General features: G+C 35.8%; 1 protein-coding gene across 12 annotated transcripts in view; it reads left to right on the top strand.

Annotated features, from left to right (window-relative positions):
- The window catches only part of GPR174 (G protein-coupled receptor 174), a 76763-nt gene that overhangs the window by 50261 nt on the left and 5541 nt on the right, over nucleotides 1-20961 (top strand). For 8 of the 12 annotated variants that reach the window (XM_088028711.1, XM_088028712.1, XM_028101470.2 and 5 more), the window contains one exon: nucleotides 8541-8605. The exons of 2 other annotated variants lie outside the window; for them this stretch is intronic. The gene's annotated coding sequence lies outside the window, so the exon portion shown is untranslated. Of the gene's footprint in view, nucleotides 1-8540; nucleotides 8606-10442; nucleotides 10642-11001; nucleotides 11156-20961 lie in introns of all 12 variants that reach the window. 2 more of the 12 variants (XM_088028714.1, XM_088028715.1) reach the window with 2 other exon arrangements.

Raw genomic sequence — 20961 nt, 5'->3', positions numbered from 1 at the left:
CGAGTAGGAAGCCCGATGCGGGACTCGATCCCGGGACTCCAGGATCACGACCTGAGCCAAAGGCAGTCGCTTAACCAACTGAGCCACCCAGGCGCCCTGTATATATGGGTTTAATACTGGGCTCTCAATTATGTTCCCTTGATTTGTGTGTCTGTCTTTATGCCAATACCATATATTTTGATTTCTATAGCTTTGTAGTTTGGTTTCAGATTAGGAAGAGTGATACCTCCAGCTTTGTTTATTTTTCTGAAGATTGTTTTGGCTATTGAAGGTTTTTTGTGGGTTCACACAAATTTTAGGATTATTTGTTCTAGTTCTGTGATAAATGACTTTGGAATTTTTATAGGGACTGCATTAAATCTGTAGATTCCTTTGGATATTGTGAACATCTTGACAATATTAATTTTGCCATCCATTAGTCAGATATTTTTCTAATTTTATAAGTTTTTGTTTAATTCCAGTTAGTTAACACACAGTGTTGTATTAGTTACAGTGTACAATATTGTACCACACTTCCATACATCACCCTGTACTCAGCATGAACAATGCACTTTCATCCTCTTCACCTATTTAACCTATTCCCCCCCGCCACCTCTCCTCTGGTAACCTTCAGTTTGTTCTCTATAATTAAAAGTCTATTTCTTGGTTGTCTCCCTTTTTTGCCCTTTGATCATTTGTTGTCTTTCTTAAATTCCACACAAGAGTGAAATCACGGGGTGCCTGGGTAGCTCAGTTGGTTAAGTGATCAACTCCTGATTTCAACTCAGGTCATGATCTCAGGGTTGTGAGATTGAGCCCCAAGTTGGGCTCCATGCTAGGTATGGAACCTGCTTAAGATTCTTTCCATTTCCCTCTGCCCCTCCCCTGCCACTCTCTGTCTCTCTCTCCCTTTCTAAAATAAGAGTGAAATTGTATGATATTATAAAAGCTATGATAACAAAACTCATCTTGTGAGGCCTTTTCCAGGGATCCCCCACCACAGAGGCCAATTTGTTTCCATTTGAGTTTCTGCCCTTGACTCACTGAATCCCTGTATCAACTCTGGATGTAACTCTTATTATATTCATTTTCTAGGTGAAGAAATTGGGATGAGGGGTGCTCAGAAAAGCAAGATAATTTGCTTGATGTCACATGGGAAATTAATGGAAAAACTGGGATTAGATACCTGATATGTTTAATCTAAATTTATTATTGTCTTCCAATGGGAATAAAGTGATCTACTGAAAAAAAAAAAGATAATATTGACAGCAGGGTGGTCACTTTAGGGATGTGTTTGTATGCATCATGGTGAATTAGATTAACCTGAGCTGAATCTGTGTTCCTATTTGTTTTACGGAGGAAGGGGTGGGGATAGGATTATAAATGTAGGTTTCCAAAAAAAAAAAAGAAATTGTATGGTATTTGTCTTTCTCTGAATCTCTTTGCTTACCATTATACTCTCTAGATCTATCCATGTCTTTGCAAATGGTAAGATTTCACCCTTTTTTATGACTGAATAGTATTCCTGTGTGTGTGTGTGTGTGTGTGTGTGTGTGTGCGTGTATGTGTGTGTGTGTGTATCATTTCTTTATCCATTCATTAATCAAAGGATACTTTGGCTACTTCCACAATATGGCTATTGTAGATAATGCTGTTGTAAACACAGGAGGTCATGTATCTTTTTGAATTAGTGTTTTTGTATTCTTTTGACAAATACCCAGTAGTGCAACTGCTGGATCATAGGGTAGTTCTATTTTTATTTTATTTTTTTTTTGAGAGAGAGGGGGGAGGGGCAGAGGGAGAGGGAGAGAGAGACCTAAGCAAGATCCATGCTCAGCATGAAGCTGGACACGGGGCTTGATCTCACAACCCTGAGATCATGACCAGAGCTGAAATCAAGCATTGAATGCTTAACTGACTGAGCCACTCAAGTACCCTGGGTAGTTCTATTTTTAATTTTTTGTGGAAAGTCCATACTGTTTTCCACAGTGGCTGCACCAGTTTGCATTCCTACCAAAAATGCAGGAGTGTTTCTTTTTCTACACAACCTCACCAACACTTCTTTCTTGTGTTGTTGGTTTTAGCTATTCTGAGAGATGTGAGGTGATATCTCATTGTTGTTTTGATTTGCATTTCCCTGATCATAAGTGATGATGGGAATCTTTTTATGAGTCTGTTAGACATTTGTATGTCTTCTTTGGAAAAATGTCTGTTCATGTCTTCTGCCCACTTTTTAATTGGATTGTCTTTGCAATGTTGAGTTTTATCAGTTCTTTATATTTTTTGAATACTAACTATTTATTGCATATGTCATTTGCAAATATCTCACATTCCGTAGGTTGCCTTTTAGTTTTGTTGACTGTTTCCTTTGTTGTGCAGAAGCTTTTTATTTTGATGTAGTCCCAATAGTTTATTTTTGCTTTTATTAACTTTGCCTCAGGGGGCTTATCTAGAAAATAGTTGCTATGGCCAATGTCAAAGAAGATATGAAGTGTGATTTTTTTCTAGGATTTTTATGGTTTCAGGTCTCACATTTAACTCTTCAATACATTTTCAGTTTATTTTTGTGTATGATGTAAGAAAGTGGTCCAGTTTCATTCTTTTTCATGTTACTGTCCAGTTTTTCCAACACTATTTGTTGAAGAGACTGTCTTTTTCCCATTGGATATTATTTCCTCCTTTGTCAAAGACTAACTGACCATATAGTTTTGGATTTATTTCTGCATTTTCTGTTCTGTTCTATTGACCTATGTATCTATTTTTGTGCCAGTTCCATACTATTTGGATTACTACAGCTTTGTAATATATCTTGAAGACCAGAACTGTGATGCCTCCAGCTTTACTGTTCTTTTTGAAGATTGCTTTGGCAATTCTGGGTCTTTTGTGGTTCCCTATAAATTGTAGGATTGTTTTTTTTTCCATTGCTGTGAATAATGCTATTGGTATTTTGATAGACATTGCATTAAATCTCTAGATTGCTTTGCAGAATATAAACATTTTAGCAATATTTGTTAGTCCAATCCATGAGCATGAAATGTCTTTCCATTTCTGTGTCATCTTCAATTTCTTTCATCAGTGTTTTATAGTTTTCAGAGTATAGGTCTTTTCCTCTTTGGTTATGTTTATCGTTGGTATCTTAATATTTTTTGGTGCAATTATAAATGGGATTGTTTTCTTAATTTCTCTTTCTGGTGCTTCATTATTGGTGTATATAAATGAAACAGATTTCTGTACATTGATTTTGTATCCTGTGAGTTTACTGAATTCATTTATTGATTCCAACATTTCTTTGGTGGAGTCTTTTGGGTTTTCTATATATACTATCATGTCATCTCCAAATAATGAAAGTTTTACTACCTCTTACTGATTTGGATGCCTTTTATTTCTTTTTGTTGTCTGTTGCTCTGGCTAGGACTTCCAGTACAATGTTGAATAAAAATGGTGAGAATGGTCATCCTTGTCTCATTCCTGACTTTAGAGGAAAAGCTCTCAGTTTATCTTCTTAATGGAGATAGTTAAATCCATTAGTTGTGGATTTTTCATATGACACCTTTATTATGTTGAGTTATGTTCCCTCTAAATCTAGTTTGTTAGAGTTTTTATTATGAATGGATGTTATACTTTGTCAAATGCTTTTTCTGCCTCTATTGAAATGGTCACATGGTTTTATCCTTTCTGTTATTGATGTGATGTATTATGCTGATTGATTTCTGCACACTTACAATCCCGGAATAAATCCCACTTGCAATCCAGGAATAAATCCCACTTGATTGTGGTGAACGATTTTTTTATGTATCATTGGATTTAGTTTGCTAGTATTTTGTTCAGGATTTTTGCATCTTTTTCATCAAGGATATTGGTCTATAGTTCTCTTTTTTTAGTGATGCCTTTATCTGATTTTGGTATCAGGGTACTACTGGCCTCATAGAATGAGTTTGGAGCTTTTCCTCCCGTTTCTATTTTTTAGACTACTTTGTGAAGTATAAGTGTTAACTCTTCTTTAAATGTTTGGTAGACTTTGCCTGTGAAGACATGTGGTCTGAGACTTTGGTTTGTTGGGAATTTTTTGGTTACTGAATTAGTTTATTTGCCAGTAATTGGTCTGTATGATTTTTTCTGTTTCAGTTTTGGTAGGTTATATATTTTTAGAAATTCATCCTTTTCTTCTAGGTTGTTCAATTTTTTGTTATATATTTTTCATAATATTCTCCTATAATGCTTTATTTCTGTGGTGTTGGTTGTTATTTCTCCTCTCTCATTTATAATTTTCTTTATTTCCATCTCTTTTTTCTTTTGTAAGTCTGGCTAGAGGTTAATCAGTTTTGTTGAGTTTTTCAAAGAACCATCCCCTCATTTCATTGATCTGTTGTATTTTTTTAAATTTATATATCATTTATTTCTGTTCTAATCTTTATTATGTTCTTCCTTCTGCTGATTTTATGTTTTGTTTGCCTATCATTTTCTATCTCCTTTAGATGTAATGTTAGGTTGTTTATTTGAGATATTTTTTACTTCTTGGAGTAAGCCTTTAGTGTTATAAACTTCCCTCTCAGTACCACTTTTGTTACATCCCAAAGGTTTTGAACCATTGTGTTTTCAATTTCATTTGTTTCCATGCACTTTTTAATTTCTTCTTTTATTTCTTGTTGACCCATTCATTGTTTTGTAGCATCTTATTTAACTTCCATATAGTTGTGTTCTTTCCAGATTTTGTTTTTTGTGGTTGACTTCAACTTTCATACTGTTGTGGTCAGAAAAGACGCATGGCATGACTTCGATCTTTTTAATTTGCTGATGCTTGTTTTCTGGCCTAATATGTTATCTATTCTGCAGAAAGCTCCATGTGCACTTGAAAACAATGTGAATTCTGCTGTTTTATGATGGAACGTTCTGAATATATCTGTTAAATCCATCTGTTCCATGTGTTATTCAAAGCCATTGTCTGCTTGTGTATTTTCTTTTAAGATGATCTGTCCATTTATGTGTTAATGTCCTGTACTATTATCGTATTATTAGAAATTACTTCTTTTATGTTTGTTATTTATTGTTTTATATATTTGAGTGCTCCCATGTTGCATGCATAAATATTTACAATTGTTATTTCTTCTTGCTGCATTGTCCCCTCTATTATTATATAGTGTCCTTCCTTGTCTTTTGTTACAATCTTTGTCTTAAAGTTTGTTTTGTCTGATGTAAGTACTCATACTTTGGCTTTATTTTGACATCCATTTTCATGACAAATATTTCTCCATCCCCTCATTTTCTCTCTTTAGATGTCTTTAGGTCTAACGTAGGTCTTGTAAGCAGCATATACTTGGGTCTTTTTTTTTTTTATCTTTTCTGTCAGCATATGCCTTTTCATTGGAGCATTTGATAAATTTGCATTTAGTGTAGTTATTGATAATATGTATTTATTGTCATTTTAGTACTTGTTTTGCAGTTGTTTTTGACTATTTTCTCTGATCCTTTCTTGTTTTTCCCTTTCATGTTTTGTTGACTTTCTTTAGTGATATATTTGGATTTCATTTCTCTTTATTATTTGCATATTTATTAGTGGTTTTTGATATATGATTACCATTAGGTATTTATATAATCTCTTCTGCATATAGTAGTCTATATTAAGTTGATGTGTTTAAGTTTGAGCCCATTATTTTCTCCTCTGTTACCCATGCTTTAGAATTGTGTGTCATATTTTGCATCCTTGTATGTTTGAGATTTTTCACTTATTATTTTATAGAAATATTAATTTTCACTGCTTTTATGTTTCCTATTTTTATACTGTCACTTTTGGTCTCCCCTTTCCTCTCAAAGAGTCCCCTTTAATATTTCTTGCAGGGTTGGTTCAGTGGTTATGAAATCCTTTTCCTTTTGTTTGTCTCAGAATCTCTTTATTTCTCCTTCTATGCTGAATGATAGCCTTGCTGGATAGAGTATTCTTGGCTACAGATTATATATATATATATATATATATATATATATATATATATATATATATAGTGTCACTCTCTTTTTGCTTGCAAAGTTTCTGGTGAAATATCTGATGATATTCTTATGTGGTTTAGCATGTATGTAACTGTCTTCTTTCGTAAGACTGCTTTTAACTTTTTTCTTATATCTCTGTATTTTGCATTACATTATTACATTATTAATTATACTATATCTTGGTGTGAATCTGCTTTTGTTATTTTTTGGCCAGGCTTCTCTGTGTCTCATGGATCTGGACATCTGTTTCCTTCCCAGGATTAAGAATATTTTCATCTATTATATCTTCAAATAAATTTTCTGCCCCTTTTTCTCTCTCTTCTGCTGGGACTACTATAATATGAATGTTATTATGTTTGATGGAGTTGCTGAGTTCCCTAAGTCTATTCTCCTGTTGCATAATCCTTTTTTCTTTTTCTTTTGGTCTGCTTGATTAATTTCCACTGGTCTGTCTTGTAGGTCACTACTTCCTTTCTCTGCTTCTTCCAGCCTGGAGTTTACTGCATTAATCTCATTTATTGCACTGTTCATCTGTGACTGATTCTTTTTAATTTCTGTGTTAAGGGTCTCACTGATGTCTTCTGGTCTTTTCTCATGTCCAGTGAGTACTTTTATGATCAATGCTTTATATTCCATCAGGCTTATTATTTATTTCTGTTTCACTTAAATCTCTGGTCATGATTTTCTCTTCTTCTTTCATTTGGGACAAATCCTCTGTTTTCTCATTTTGTCTAAGTCTCTGTGCCTCTGTGTGTGTGTGTGTGTGTGTTAGGAAAGTCAGCTACATCTCCTGTTCTTGAGGGTTATGGCTTTATGAAGAAGAGGTCCTATAGTTTCCTGCCATGTAGTATCCCCTGTTCTCCAGGGCCTGGAACTTTCAGGAGTGTTTCCAGTGTGTCCTGTATGTTTTCTGCTCTTTTGTCCCAGCTGCTTTATCTTTCAGGCCGGTTGTCTGCAGAAGGTCTCTTTGCCTATTGTGGGCAGTGTTTGGTCCCTGGCCTGAATGTGGCGGGTTTTAACTAGATGTGTTCTGGTTTGCTTGTGAAATGAGACCTGTTGCCACCACCACCAGAACTGAGGCTCTGCAAAACTCCAGAGTGGGGAGATGTGGTGTTGTCAGGGGTATAGGCAGGTCTTCTGGGGAAGGGAGCTCTGCCACACTGGGTCTGAGGCAAGGGTGACTGGGAAGGGTGGTTCTACTAAAGCATGGCAGGGCAGGGCTTCATATAAGTAAGTTAAACAGTGAGGGTTGGTGATGTGTTGGTTTCTGCAGGTGGTTTTGTGCTTATACTGAGATGCAGGGGAGGGAAATGGCACCTGTCATTCTTTTGTTCCAGTTGGGGGGGCTCTCTCTGTGAATGCTGCTTCTCAGGGACATCCTCTGAAATGAGCAAATAACCTCCCCACTGTGTGTCCAGGTGCTCTTCAGGTTGCCGTTTTCATGCTATATATCCACAGGCTCTTTGCCCTTCCTTCTCTTCAGTTGTGGCTCTTATGCCTCTGGGCTCTCCCTGAGTCAAGCCCCCTGACCTTTAGAACTCCAGATTTTAAGCCCCACTCGTTGTTAGATGTCATGAAATCAGGCCTTCTGGCTTTCCAAGCCAATTCCTATGGGGATTCATTTTCTCCATGCACTCCCCTGTGTTTTAGTCTGTCTCTCATCCTTCTCCATGACCCTGGCTCCCTCTGCACTGCAGAGTCCATGATCTCTTTCTCTCTCATACTGTGTCTCTGCACGTCCTACTTTCTTCAATGTGGCCTCTTCTCTCCCTTTAGTTGTGAAGTTTGTTATGTCAATCTTCAGATTGATTTCTGTGGTATTTAGGATGAGTTGGTAGTTATCTAGTTGTATTTGTGGGATGAGGCAAGCCTAGGATCCTCCTACTCTGCTGCCATCTTCTCTTTCTCCAAATATCTTTCCATATATTTGTGTCATCTTCAAATTCTTTCAGCACTGTCTTATAGTTTTCAGTGTACAGGTGTTTTACTTCCTTGATTAAATATATTTCTAAATATTTTATTTTTTGGTGCAATTTTAAAAGGATTATTTTTATTTTTCTCTGATTTTTGATAAACGTGTAGAAACACCACAGATTTCTGCATGTTGATTTTCTATCCTGGGACTTTACTGAATTCATTTATTAGCTTTTTCTTTTTGGATGGGGTATTTTGGGTTTTCTATATAAAGTAGAAAGTATTTGTCATCTGCAAATACCGACAGTTTTACTTCCTTTCCATTTTGGATGCCTTTTTATTTCTTTTTCTTACCTAATTTTTCTGGCTAGGACTTCTAAAACTATGTTGAATAAAAGTAAGAAGTGTGGGCATTCTTGTCTTGTTCCTGATCTTTGAAGAAAATCTTTCATCTTTTCACCATGGAGTATGATGTTAGCTGAGGGTTTATCATATATGGCCGGAATTATATTTAAGTACCTTACCTCCATACTTTCTTTGTTTTATCATAAATGAATATTGAATTCTATCAAATTCTTTTTCTGCACCTGTGATCATATATGATCATTTAATCTTATAATTTTATTCTTCATTTTGTTAATGTAATGTATCACATTGATTTGCAGATGTTGAACCATTCTTGCATCCTTGGAATAAATCCCACTTGATCATGGTGCATCATCCTTTTAAGGTATTGTTGGATTTGATTTACTAATATTTTATTAAGTATTTTTGCAAGTATATTCACCAGGGACATTGACATGTAATTTACTTTTCTTGGGGTGTCTTTGTCCAATTTTGGCTTTAGGGTAAATGCTGGCTTTGTAAAACAACTTTGGAAATGTTTTCTCTGCAATTTTTTGGAAGATTTTGAGGATAGGTGTTAAATATTCTTTCAGTGTTTGTTCGAGTTAACCAGTAAAGCCATCTGGTCCCAGACTTTTATGTGTTGGGAGGTTTTTGATTATTGATTCAATCTCCTAACTAGTAATCTGTCTATTCAGAATTTCTAATTCCTTATGATTCAGTATTGAAAAATTGTATATTTCTAGGAATTTATCTATTTCTTTCAGGTTGTCCAAATTGTTGGTGTGTATTAGTAGAAGTCTCTTATGGTACTTTGTGCTTCTGTGGTATCTGTTGTAACTTCTTTCATTTCTGATTTTATTTATTTGAGCCCTCTATCTTTTTATCTTGGTGAGTGGAGCTAAGGGTTTATTAATTTTGTTTATCTTTGAAAAGAAGCAGGTCTTAATTTCATTAATCTTTTCTGTTTTATTTTTAGTCTCTATTTCATTTATTTCCACTTTGATCTTATTATTTCCTTTCTTCTACTGAATTTGAGTTTTGTTTACTACTTTTCAAGCTTATTTAGGTATAGAGTTAGATTGTTTATTTGAGATATTTCTAGTTTCTTGAGATAGCACTGAATTGCTATGATCTTCCCTCTAGCAACACTTTTACTGCATTTCAGGGATTTTGGTATGTCATATTTCTGTTTTTATTTCTCTCGAGGTATTTTTAAACTTTCTTCATTGATTGTTTCAGTGATCCATTGGTTGTTCAGAAGCATGTTGTTTAATCTCCACATTTTTGTGGTTTTTCCAATTTTTTTCTTGTAATTTATTTCTAGTTTCATACCATTGTGGTCAGAGAATGTGTGTGATACAATTTCAGTCTTCCTGAATTTATTAAGACTTTTTTTACTGGCTTGACATGTTATCTATACTGGAGAATATTCTATGTGCACTTGAAAAGAATGTGTATTTGTTGCTCTTGGATGCAATTTTCTATATATATATATTAAGACGATCTGTTCCAATGTGTAATTTAAGGATGATGTTTCCTTATTAATTCTCTCTTTAGATGATCTGTCCATTAATGTAAGTGGGCAGTTAAAATTTTCTATTATTATTGCATTGCTGTAAATTTTTCCTTTTAGGTCCATTAGTATTTGTTTTATATAGTTTGGTGTTTCTTTTTTTTTTTAGATTTTATTTATTTATTTGAGAGAGCTAGAATGAGAGAGAGAGAGCACATGAGAGGGGGGAGGGTCAGAGGGAGAAGCAGACTCCCTGCTGAGCAGGAAGCCCGATGTGGGACTCGATCCCGGGACTCCAGGATCGTGACCTGAGCCGAAGGCAGTCGCTTAACCAGCTGAGCCACCCAGGCGCCCTATAGTTTGGTGTTTCTATGTTGTGTGCACATATATATGTATATTTATAAATGTTTGGTCCTCTTGTTGAATTGACCCCCTTATTGTTATGTGCCCTTCTTTGTCTATTATTACAGTCTTTGAAGTCTATTTTGTCTGCTGACTATAGCTACACCAGCTCTCTTTTTATTTGACTTACATGGAATATCTTTATCCATTCCTTCACGTTCAATCTGTGTTATCCTTACTTCTGAAGTGTGGGTCTCATGGGCAGCATATGGATGGGTCTTGTTTTTGTTTGTTTGTTTGTTTTTTTAATTCTTTCAACCACTCAGAGTCCTTTTTTTTAAGATTTTATTTATGTATTTGTCAGAGAGAGAGAGAGAGCACAAACAAGGGGAGCAGGAGGCTCCCCGCTGAGCAAGGACTCCAATGTGGGACTCAATCCCAGGACCCTGGGATCATGACCTGAGCCAAAGGCAGATGCTTAACAGACTGAGCCACCCAGGTGCCCCATCAAAGTCTTTTGATTAAAGAGTTTGACCAGTTACATTTAAAGTAATTACTGATAGGTATGTACTTATTGACATTTCATTAATTATTTTCTGGATGTTTCTGTAGTTCCTCTGTATTCCTCTCTTCTTTTTCTCTTCCCTTATGGTTTGATGGCTTTCTTTGGTGTTATATTTAGAATACTTTCTCATTTTATTTTGTATATTTACTACAGACTTTTGCTTTGTGGTTACTGTAGGGTTCACATATAACTTCCTATGTATGTGATAATCTGGTTTGAGGTCATGGCAACTTAAATTTGAGCACATTCCAAAACTAAATTTTTGTATCTTTTCTTCCATGTTTTCTTGTTGTTGTTGTTGTTTGTGATGTCACATTTAACATCTTTTTTTTTTAAAGATTTTATTTATTTATTTTAGAGAGAGAGAGCAAACAGGGGGATGAGCAGAGGAAGAGGGTCAAGCAGACTCTGGGCCGAGGGCAGAGCCCAATGTGGGGCTCAATCCCACAACCCTGAGACCATGCCTTGAGCTGAAATCAAGAGTTGGATGCTCAACCAAATAAGCCACCCAGGTGCCCCTTACATATTTTTATTTTATGCATTCTTTAAATAGTTATTGTACTTTCAGTTAATTTTACTATTTTTTTTTAAATTTTAACTTTCATACTTGTTTTATAAGTGATTGACCTGCTACCTTTATTATATAATTACCTTTTCCAGTGAGATTTTTAGTTTTGTATGTATTCTTATTTGTAATTTAGTACCATTTTCTTTCAGTTTAGAGAAGTACCTTTAACATTGCTTGTAAGGCCAGTTTAGTGGTGATAAACTACTTTAGGTTTTGCTTATCTAGAAAGTTCTTGATCTCTCCTTCAATTTGGAATGTTAACCTTGTCAGGTAGATATTTTTGGTTGGAACTTTTTCCTTTTGGCACTTTGAATATGTTGTGCCATTCTCTTCTGGCTTACAAAGTTTCTGGAGAAAAAAAAATTCTGATATTCTTTCAGATTTCCCTTGTATGTAAGAAGTTGTTTTTCTCTTGTTGCTTTTAAGATTCACTCTGTATTTTAACTTTTACCATTTCAATTATGACATGTCTTGGCGTGGATCTTTTGGGGTTCATTTTTTGGGGACTCTGGGATTTCTAAACCTGCTTGTTTCATTCCCCAGATTAGGGAAGTTTGCAACCATTATTTCTTCAAATACATTTTTTTGCTCTTTCTCTTTCTCTCTCCCTTTCTAGGACTTTTATAAGGCAAATGTTATTCCCTTGACATTGTCACAAATGTCCCTTAAGTTATCTTCTTTTTTCCTGCTCTGAGTTCTGTTGCTTTGCCTTTCAGCTCATGGATTCGATCTTCAGCTTCACCCACTATCCTGCTGAAGCTCTCTAGTGTATTTTTTCAGTTTAGTTAATGTATTCTTTAGCTCTATAGTTTCTGTTTGGAACTTTCTTACATATCCTATTTTTTGATAAGAATTTCACTGTGTTCTTCCATTATTTTCCCATGAATAGTAAGCATCTTTATAGCCATTACTTTGAAAGTCTTTATCAAGTAAATTGCTTATCTCCATTACATTAATATCTTTTTTTCTGATATTTGGTCTTGTTTTTTGCATTTGGAACATATTTCTCTGTCTTCTTATTTTCCCTGTCTGTGTTTGGCTCTACATACTACACAAATCAACTTTTCCCAGTCTTGAAGGAATGGTCTTGTGTAGGACAAGTCACATGGAGCCCAGAAGCACAATCTCCTCTGACCACCAGAGCTAGGTGCTCAAGAGGTGTCCCTTGGGTTGGTTGTGTGTGCCCATCTGTGGTTGGGCTGTATCTGTGGTGCAGACATGGGTGGGGCTGGCACCCAATCCATCTGTAACATGTGCTTGCACTGTAGCACTGGGGTGAGTGGGGCAGGCTAAGACCCAGCCAGGCTGTGACAAGCAGCTGCACTGTGGGGGTGAGCAGTGGAGGCTTATTTTTAAAGGAAGTAACAAAGTAAACTCCTTTAGAGTTTTCCTAATTTATAAGGTCCACTTTCTAAGTATAGAAAAAATTGGTAGAAAATTGAGAAGTATAGAAAAGAATCCTGTTTAGTTGGAGTACCAGAAGAGACTCCCTGAGACTCACTCAGAGCAGGAAAAAAGAAGATAACTTAAGGGACATTTGTGGCAATGTCAAGGGAATAACATTTGCATTATAAAAGTCCTAGAAGGGGAGAGAGAGAGAGAAAGAGCCAAAAAATAAGACAAGTCCAGCAAAGACAAAACTGACACTAGAGGAGTCTTATATTTAATCATCTGGGATAGCAGTGTTCATTGTCTTGTACCCCTCTCCCTTGCCTCCATCCAAGTCTGATCTAAAGAAGTGATTTAGTATCTGTCATTAAAATCCAAAAATGAGATCTCCATATTTTTGATTAATTGCCTTTTTATTGGGATGTCAAATGTTCCATAGGCAGTTTTTTTAGAGTAATTATTAAGAGCTACATGGGTACATTTTAGGGTAATTACTGAGAGCTAAACAATCCCTTTTATTTACCATTTGCATTTTAGTATTTAAAATCTTAAAAATTAAGGGGTGCCTGGGTGGCTCAGATGGTTAAGCATCTGCCTTTGGCTCCAGGTCCTGGGGATTGAGCCCACATCGGGCTCCCTGCTCAGCAGGGAGTTGGCTTCTCCCTCTTCCTCTGCCTCTCCCCACTGCTCCTGCTCTCTCTCTCTCTCTCTCTCTCTGTATCTCTCTGTTTGAAATGAACAAAAAATTCTAAAAAAACATTAAAAAAATAAAATCTTAAAAATTGAATCATTTTTTAATCAATATTTTTTATGCACTTTCTAAAGACCTCAGGCATCTGCTGAGAGGCTTCCATAATATGCTTTTGTTCTTTTTTTTAAAGATTTTATTTATTTATTTGAGATAGAGAGAGAGAGAGAGAGCACAAGCAGTGGGGAAGGGGCAGAGAGATTCCCTGTTGAGCAGGAAGCCCAACATGGGGCTCGATCCCAGGACCCTAAGATCATGACCTGAACCAAAGGCACTCGCTTAACCAACTGAGCCACCCAGGCACCCCCTTTTGTTCTTCAAAAGAAAACAATATGGGGCACCTGGGTGGCTCAGTCAGATAAGCATCTGCCTTCAGCTTGGGTCATGATTCTAGGGTCCTGGGATTGTGCCCCATGTCGGGCTCCTGTGCTTCTGCCTCTCCCTCTGCCCCTCCCACTGCTTGTGTGTGCTCTCTCTCTCTTTCTTTCAAATAAATAAGTAAAATCTTTAAAAAATAAATAAAACAAAATGCTATAGATATTGAATATACTGCAGAGAAAATGGCCTCAACATATACGTAAAACACAACTATGGGGGAAAAATACTAAGCACCAAGAGCAAAAAACTGATACACTAACTGAGCTGAAAAGCATAGAATGCAAAAACTCCAGGATCTATTACACATGATAGAGAAAGTCTGAGTTTGTGTGGGGTACTGATATTCCCCAGGAAAAGATGCCAGTTTTAAGTTCCTGGACTCCATCTTTAAAGGTGGAAGTCTGACATTCCAAACCTAATTTGTCTCTATAAGGAAAAGGTCTTATTCTTAAGGAATTTGGGCCCCAGTCAACAAATTGGAAAGGATTTGTACTTCTTTTTTCTTATAAGAGGGCTTTTTGGCAGCCTTTGAAATCACACCACATTAGGTAGCCACCTACACTCAAAATCAAAGCCAACACTGGAGTGAAGCCCTGGAGACTGGTTTAATTTTCCACTCTACTCTTGCTCTTTTTACCAGACCTCATAAAGTTGCTTTACTCCTTCACTTTTGCAGCCTATTAATCCTATGAAACAGTGGATAGGGCACACTCACAAAGAGAAAATTGCAAGAAAAGGACTGCAAAAAAGTGAAAACAGCCAGAAGGACCTGGTTATATTGGACCTTACTTTATTTTATATAAACTTGGAAGCTTTTAACTTTCCTTTAAAAAATCCCCACTTTGTCCAAATTTTGATGTCTGGTCTGAAACACCAGATGAACATTCAGAAGAGTGGAAGAAAATCCCCACAGCCATGTCAGCACTGAGAACAGGAAATACATACAATTTTCCCACTGCACCATAACTTGTGATTTTCTCATCACATCTACAAAGTAAAAATATTTGATATATAATATTTAAAATAGAACTTTTTAAAATGGTGACTTATATTTTAAACCTAAAGTTAGGATACATACACCCAGAGTTGTAAAAACAGGAGACACTGATAGCTAGTTAACTACATGTAATTCTAAGCTGTTTGCTCATTGTTTTATAGTACCTATGAAAAGTGATTTACTACTTTCTCTTATATTTTAACCACGTATAAATAAAGACTTGAGACCCATTATGAGCCACAAGTTAAATAGTCAACAATATGGAGCTGTATTCAAATTGTTTACAAAATAACATAGCATATATGAGACATAAAGGGTTCCTCCCATTATATTAAGCTCTGGCCTAGATGTTCAATAAACTTAGTTGAATATAATTGAGTTCTTACTACATGCAAAATAGCTGTGTACTTTAGTGGTGGAGGTTCATATACATCAATAAAACATGGTCTTTGCTGGTAATGAGCTCACAATTTTGTGGAATGAATAAGAAAAGAAAGCATATTTATAATGCAAAGTGCTATGGAAGTTCATAAGTGGGTATGATCATAATCAGGCAGAGGATAACAAAAGCTTTCATGAAGAAGGTAGCATTTTTTTAAGAGTGGCCTCAGGAGATGGGCAGGACTTCGATAGGTAAAGAGGGGGATATAGCACTTTAACGAGAGGGAAAATCAAGAACCCAGGGAATGGAGATAGGAAAGCACAAAGAATGCCTGCAAGGACCTAGTTTTGGTATGGAGCTTAAGAAAATGATTAAATTGATATTGATGTTGCCCTTTATAGCTCAAGGAATACTCTCAGATTTGAAGGCTCTCAGATTTAGTTCTCTTTTTCAAGAGATGTTTCAAGACATGTTAAAATGTAGCTACCTTGGCTCTATCCTTTGGAAGTTAAGATTTGTTCCATCTGGAAATACTCATTTTTAATATGCACTCCAGTTAGTACAGAGACCACATTTTGAGAAATACGGCTTAAGAAAAAGTGAAAGAATAAAAATAGACAGCTTTAAATCATGTGTATAAGAATAAGACACTAAGAGATAGGAGCTGTATAAGAACAAACTAACATTTTTTAATGGATGGTAGGAGCAAGGAAGTGGATAGTGGCCAAAGTCTTGCTAATTATCAGTGCAAATTTTAATAGCATCTGAGGTTGCCAATACCAATTGGTGTGCTTTTGTCTCCAGGATATGAAATGATTACAAACAGGATATCTGAGGAAAGGCAATGTGACTGGGCATTACTTACTGGTAATGTGAGATTGAGTAATGTACTCCTTCCTTGCTGTCTCCTGGTAATTAAAAGAGTACTAGTCAGAGTAACAAGGTGCGCTATCTGTTGAAAAGGAAATGGGCTTCAGATCTCAGCAAAGACATTTAGACCCAGCTAAATGAAAGAACTTCCTGGCAAAATGGCAATGTTCACAATAACTGCATTGTCTGTCCACACAGAGTTATTTCCCCCCCTTTATGAAGTTGGCTTATGAGGGAATCATAGGAGGTACCAAATATAAGAAAAGTTGGGAGACTAACTGAATGTGGTATCCAAGCAGAACACCCTTCTTTAAAATAAAAATTCTGATTGAACTTTCAGTAGGGCAGAACTGGTGAATTCCCTAGGAGAATTAGCCAGGCAAAACTTTCTAAAGTATTTTCTTACTGTGCTGTAGTCAGCTCTTTACCTAGTTGCAGTGGCCAGACAGGTTTTCTGGAAAGATTATAAGCTATTTGACTTTGAAGATCTTCAAAAGTGAAAAATAATCCCTGATATTTGCTATGTGTGCTGATGATAATCAAGAAGAAATTTTTGCTCTCTTCAATCCAAAATTTTGATTACTTATGTGTCATAGTAGTAGTATTGCCTCCCACATACATATACACAGCTTATTCAGTTCCACATTATTTGCAGTTACTTGAAGCAGTAGGTCTTGCCTTTTCTTGGCTTACTAAGTATGTACCTAACTAGAACTCTAAAATAAAGTTGGCTTTTGGGTAAGTGGTTGCCTATGACCTATGGTTGCTGGACAGAATTCCACATCCCAAAATAAAGTCTTTACTTGCTACTAATATGTCTTAAAGACCTCCATTAAAAATTAGGTCATTTGATGGTTCAATATTTTTTAATGATTCACTTTCTTTTATTAAAATATAGAAACACATGTTGATGGTTAAAAGTCTAGCATCTTCATAGATAGTAGTAACTTGTTAAGAGGAAGTCTCAGTAAAGTAACACAAAAAGTTATTACTGGTATTCATTTGAATCACATTTTTCCTGGATAAGCAACCAAAGACATAATATTTTTGGAAAATACTCTTGAACCATATCATGAGTGAAATTTAGTAAAGCTTCAGGTTTAGCTAAACATAAATATTCATAAATGAAAATAATAACTTCTCATGAGAACTCCATATAAAATAGTTTCTGACCTGTAGATTGCTGGGAATCAGGCCAGATTTAGGCCATTAGTTTCATTTTTTTCCTCTTTTTTTTCTTCCCAAAAAGAAGTAAGTAAAATTAAGGAAGAATAGTCTCCTGAAAGCAAAAAATACTTTGATCAAGGAGTCTGGCATATTTCTTCAAATATATATCTCATTCAAACTGGAGTCTGTTTCAGTGCCTGTTATAATATGGATTCTTTCCTGAGAAAGGAAAATCTCATAAAATAGTGGCATGCTTTGAAAAAAAAATGCCTCCTTCATTTTTTTGATCTCCATTACTCTTAGATAATGGGAAATTTATATTCATTATAGAACAGCTAAGTAGGGTTTTTTTTCCATGTTGGAAAGCCTTTCAGTCATCCCAAGCAACTTTTCCTACTAGAAAATAATGTTATTTAAACAAAGGGAAAATATGGTCAGCTCTCCCAGAAGAAGCCAGAGGAATTGTAAGGGAGATATTCTATTCAGGAGCATTTCAAGGTCACAGGCTAGGATATACATATGAAAATGAACTTAAATGTGGCCAATGACAGAATAACCAACAGGAAAATTATAGACTTTGGGAGGGTTACTTTGATTTCACTTAACTTAAGCAAATATGTTCTTAATATTTTAGTTGTTTCCTTTTATTTATGTTTATAAAGTACACTGTAGTTCGCCTACAAACACACCTTTTTTTTAACATTGTGTGGCAATTACCATTCTGCCTCACTAGAAAATAAGTTCCAAGAAGACAAAGATCATGTGTCTTTTTCCACCAAGAGTGGTGTATGGCAAATGTTGATGGTAGATGTTGAATAAATATTTGGGTGAACCATCACATTCCAAACATGGCTCTAGGTGCTCCAGGGCATATAAAGGTGTTTAAGCCCAAATCCCTGACTTCAAGGAATTTCTGGGCTTGTTTTGGTAGGGTGGAATAGGCAGGGGAACAGATGCATAAATAAGACACAGATACAAATTACTAACTAAAAAGCAGAGAAAGTTAAATACTTTAAGAGAGATATAAATGAGGATTTGAAAAGGGGGTTAGCATAACAGTGCTGAGTTAATCACAAAAGTTTCCATGAAGACAAGGACATTTGAGAAAAACCTTTACAAATAGGTAGGACTGATATGCAAAAAGACAATATTCCAGGATGAGTAGCATAATATGCAGATGTTTGTGAAAAAAACAAAAATGTCAGTTTGAACAGTAAGGAGCTCAGTTTGGCTGGAGTAGTGATCAAGGCAGGGAAGTAATGGGAGACAAAATTAAAGGTAGAAGGCACTGTATTTAAGGAAGCCATTGATTACAAGACTATGCACTTTGTGATTTGATGGGTAATAGGGAGCCATTAATTCTCTTTAAAAAGTTCATCTCAGAAAAAAAAGAATCTGATGGTATTATACACAATAGAGTAGGACAAGATATGGGATAGGGAGATAAATTCAGTAATAAAGGCCTGAACTAGAGTAAAAACAATGCAAATTTCAAAAATGGGATCGTTGTGAGAAATAATGCCGTTGCAGAAAATAGTATCAGTCATAATAATTCATGTTTATTATGTACCAGACACTATGCTAAATATATTACATATAGTAGCTCAATTAATTCTCACACCGATTCTGTAGGTTAGTTACTATGATTTTTCTCATTTTACCAATGGAAAAATGAGGGCTCAGAGAGGTTTAGTGATATACCCAGGGTCACAGAGTTATTAACTGAAAGAGCAAGAATTTAAACCCAGGTCATTCTAACTTCTAAACATACATTATTTCCCTCATAGTATGCTGTCTCCCTCTCAGAAACTTGTTTGGAAGTGGAGGACAATTGGCAAAGAGTCAGTGTCTCCAATACTTTGAGACAACCTGGGAAAATATTGATGAACTTAATAGCAATAAGGAAGTCTAGAGCAGAATCAGGTTTGAGGTTTTGAGAGATGATAATTTTTGTTTGAGAATGTTATCTTTATAGTCAAATACTTTTTTATTTACTGGAAATATTTAATTCAACAAATACTGAGCACTTTGTGGCTTGCACAGTCTTTGGTTCTAGTATACAGCAAATACATACAAGAATTCCTGTCCTTGGACTTTACAGTCTAGTAGGGAAAATATATAAAAATAAAATAAATAAGTAAACATATAAAACAAAATAAATAAGTAAAAAAACACAAAGTATGTTAATTATGATTGAAAATGGGTAAAATAAAATACTGAAGGAGATGGGGAATGCTGGAGGAGAGGTGCAGTTTTAAATAGAAAGGTCAGGAGAAGCCTCATGAAAGTTAACATTGAGGTAAAGATAGGTAAAGGAGATGAGTGAATGAAACAAGTGAATAACTGGGCTAAAGCATTTCAGGCACAGGGAACTGCCAATTCAAAGGCTTCAAGGCAGGAGTGTACCTGGTCCATTCCCCTAACAGCAAGAATGGCAATGTGGCTGGAGCAGAGTGCAAGAGGGAGAATGTCAGGAGGTGAGCTCAAAGGAGTAATGGGGCCAGATCATGTAAAGAGATTTAAGCCATTGTTTTTTTTTTAAGATTTATTTATTTATTTGAGAGAGAGTAAGAGAGGTAGAGAGAGAGAGAGAGAAAGTGGGGAAGGGCAGAGGCAGTGAGAAACCCAAGCAGATTCCGCACTGAGCATGGAGCTCAACACGGGGCTTGATCTCACAAACTTGAGATCAGACCTGAGCTGAAACCAAGAGTTGGAAGCTTAACTGACTGCACCATTCAGGCACCCCAACGATGTAGGTCATTGTTAAGAACTTTGATCTTCCTCTAAATGAGAGGAAAAGTTATTAGGATGTTTTTATCAAAGACATGACATAATCTAACAAGATAAGACCTTTTAAAAAGATTTTATTTATTTATTTAACAGAGAGAGAGAGAGATGGCTAGAGAGGGAACACAAGCAGGGGGAGTGGGAGAGGGAGAAGCAGACTCCCCGCTAAGCAGAGAGCCCGACATGGGGCTCGGTCCCAGGACCCTGGGATCATGATCTGAGCTGAAGGCAGACACATAACGACTGAGCCACCCAAGATAAGACATATTTTGAATAAATATTAAAGATAGCTTCATGTTCATGTGTTGAATTTAGAGGTGATAATGAAACATTCAAGAGAAGAGTTCTTATATATAGTTGGAAAGAGAGCTACAGCTCAAATGAAATATAGATTTAAGGGTCATTGCCCATGATAGGGAAGATGGATGTACACTAGAGGTTGACTGGATGTATATTTGTATAAACTTCTAATGTCTATTCAGTGACAATAGAAGACAGTGACTTCTGTATAAATAGTTAAAAGGAGATTGAAAACCCAGGGCTTTTGATTGTTTGGTCTGCCACCCGATTTTGCCTGTCATCCAAAACCACTACCTGTGCAAATATTATAAAGATGTATTTCAGTTTGAGAACTAAACAATCTTTAATTTTAATCACTTTCAATATTGATGTTATTCTTTACAGCTGTGCTTCCTTGTATTTTATAATGCCATCTCTCTACTTTGTCCTTACCTAAAAAAATCTCAAGTATTTAACCTCTTCAATCAGTTCATATCATTCATCAGGACTTTTAGTTAAAATGAACACCATATCTTTGAACAAAACATGCTATTTTTCTTACCAAGCAATTGAGGCAAAATGATAACAAAACAATTCCTTCAGGGGCTGAATCAAGCACACTTTAAAGCCCATATATTTGATAATATAAAGCAGAATGTTTAATAATTCCTATTTCATTTTTGTTCTTCCCACATATCTTTAAAGTTGATTAAATCCTCCCAAATTTCAGCAGCCTTAAGGCAACTCTCCAAG

This window comes from Eumetopias jubatus, unplaced genomic scaffold (assembly GCF_037043125.1).
Source record: "Eumetopias jubatus isolate StellerSeaLion01/CBP00866 unplaced genomic scaffold, mEumJub1_p1.0 scaffold_11, whole genome shotgun sequence".
Classification (NCBI taxonomy): Eukaryota; Metazoa; Chordata; class Mammalia; order Carnivora; family Otariidae; genus Eumetopias; species Eumetopias jubatus.
Note: the sequence above shows the minus strand (reverse complement) of the source record. Positions and strands in the feature narration are given on the sequence as shown.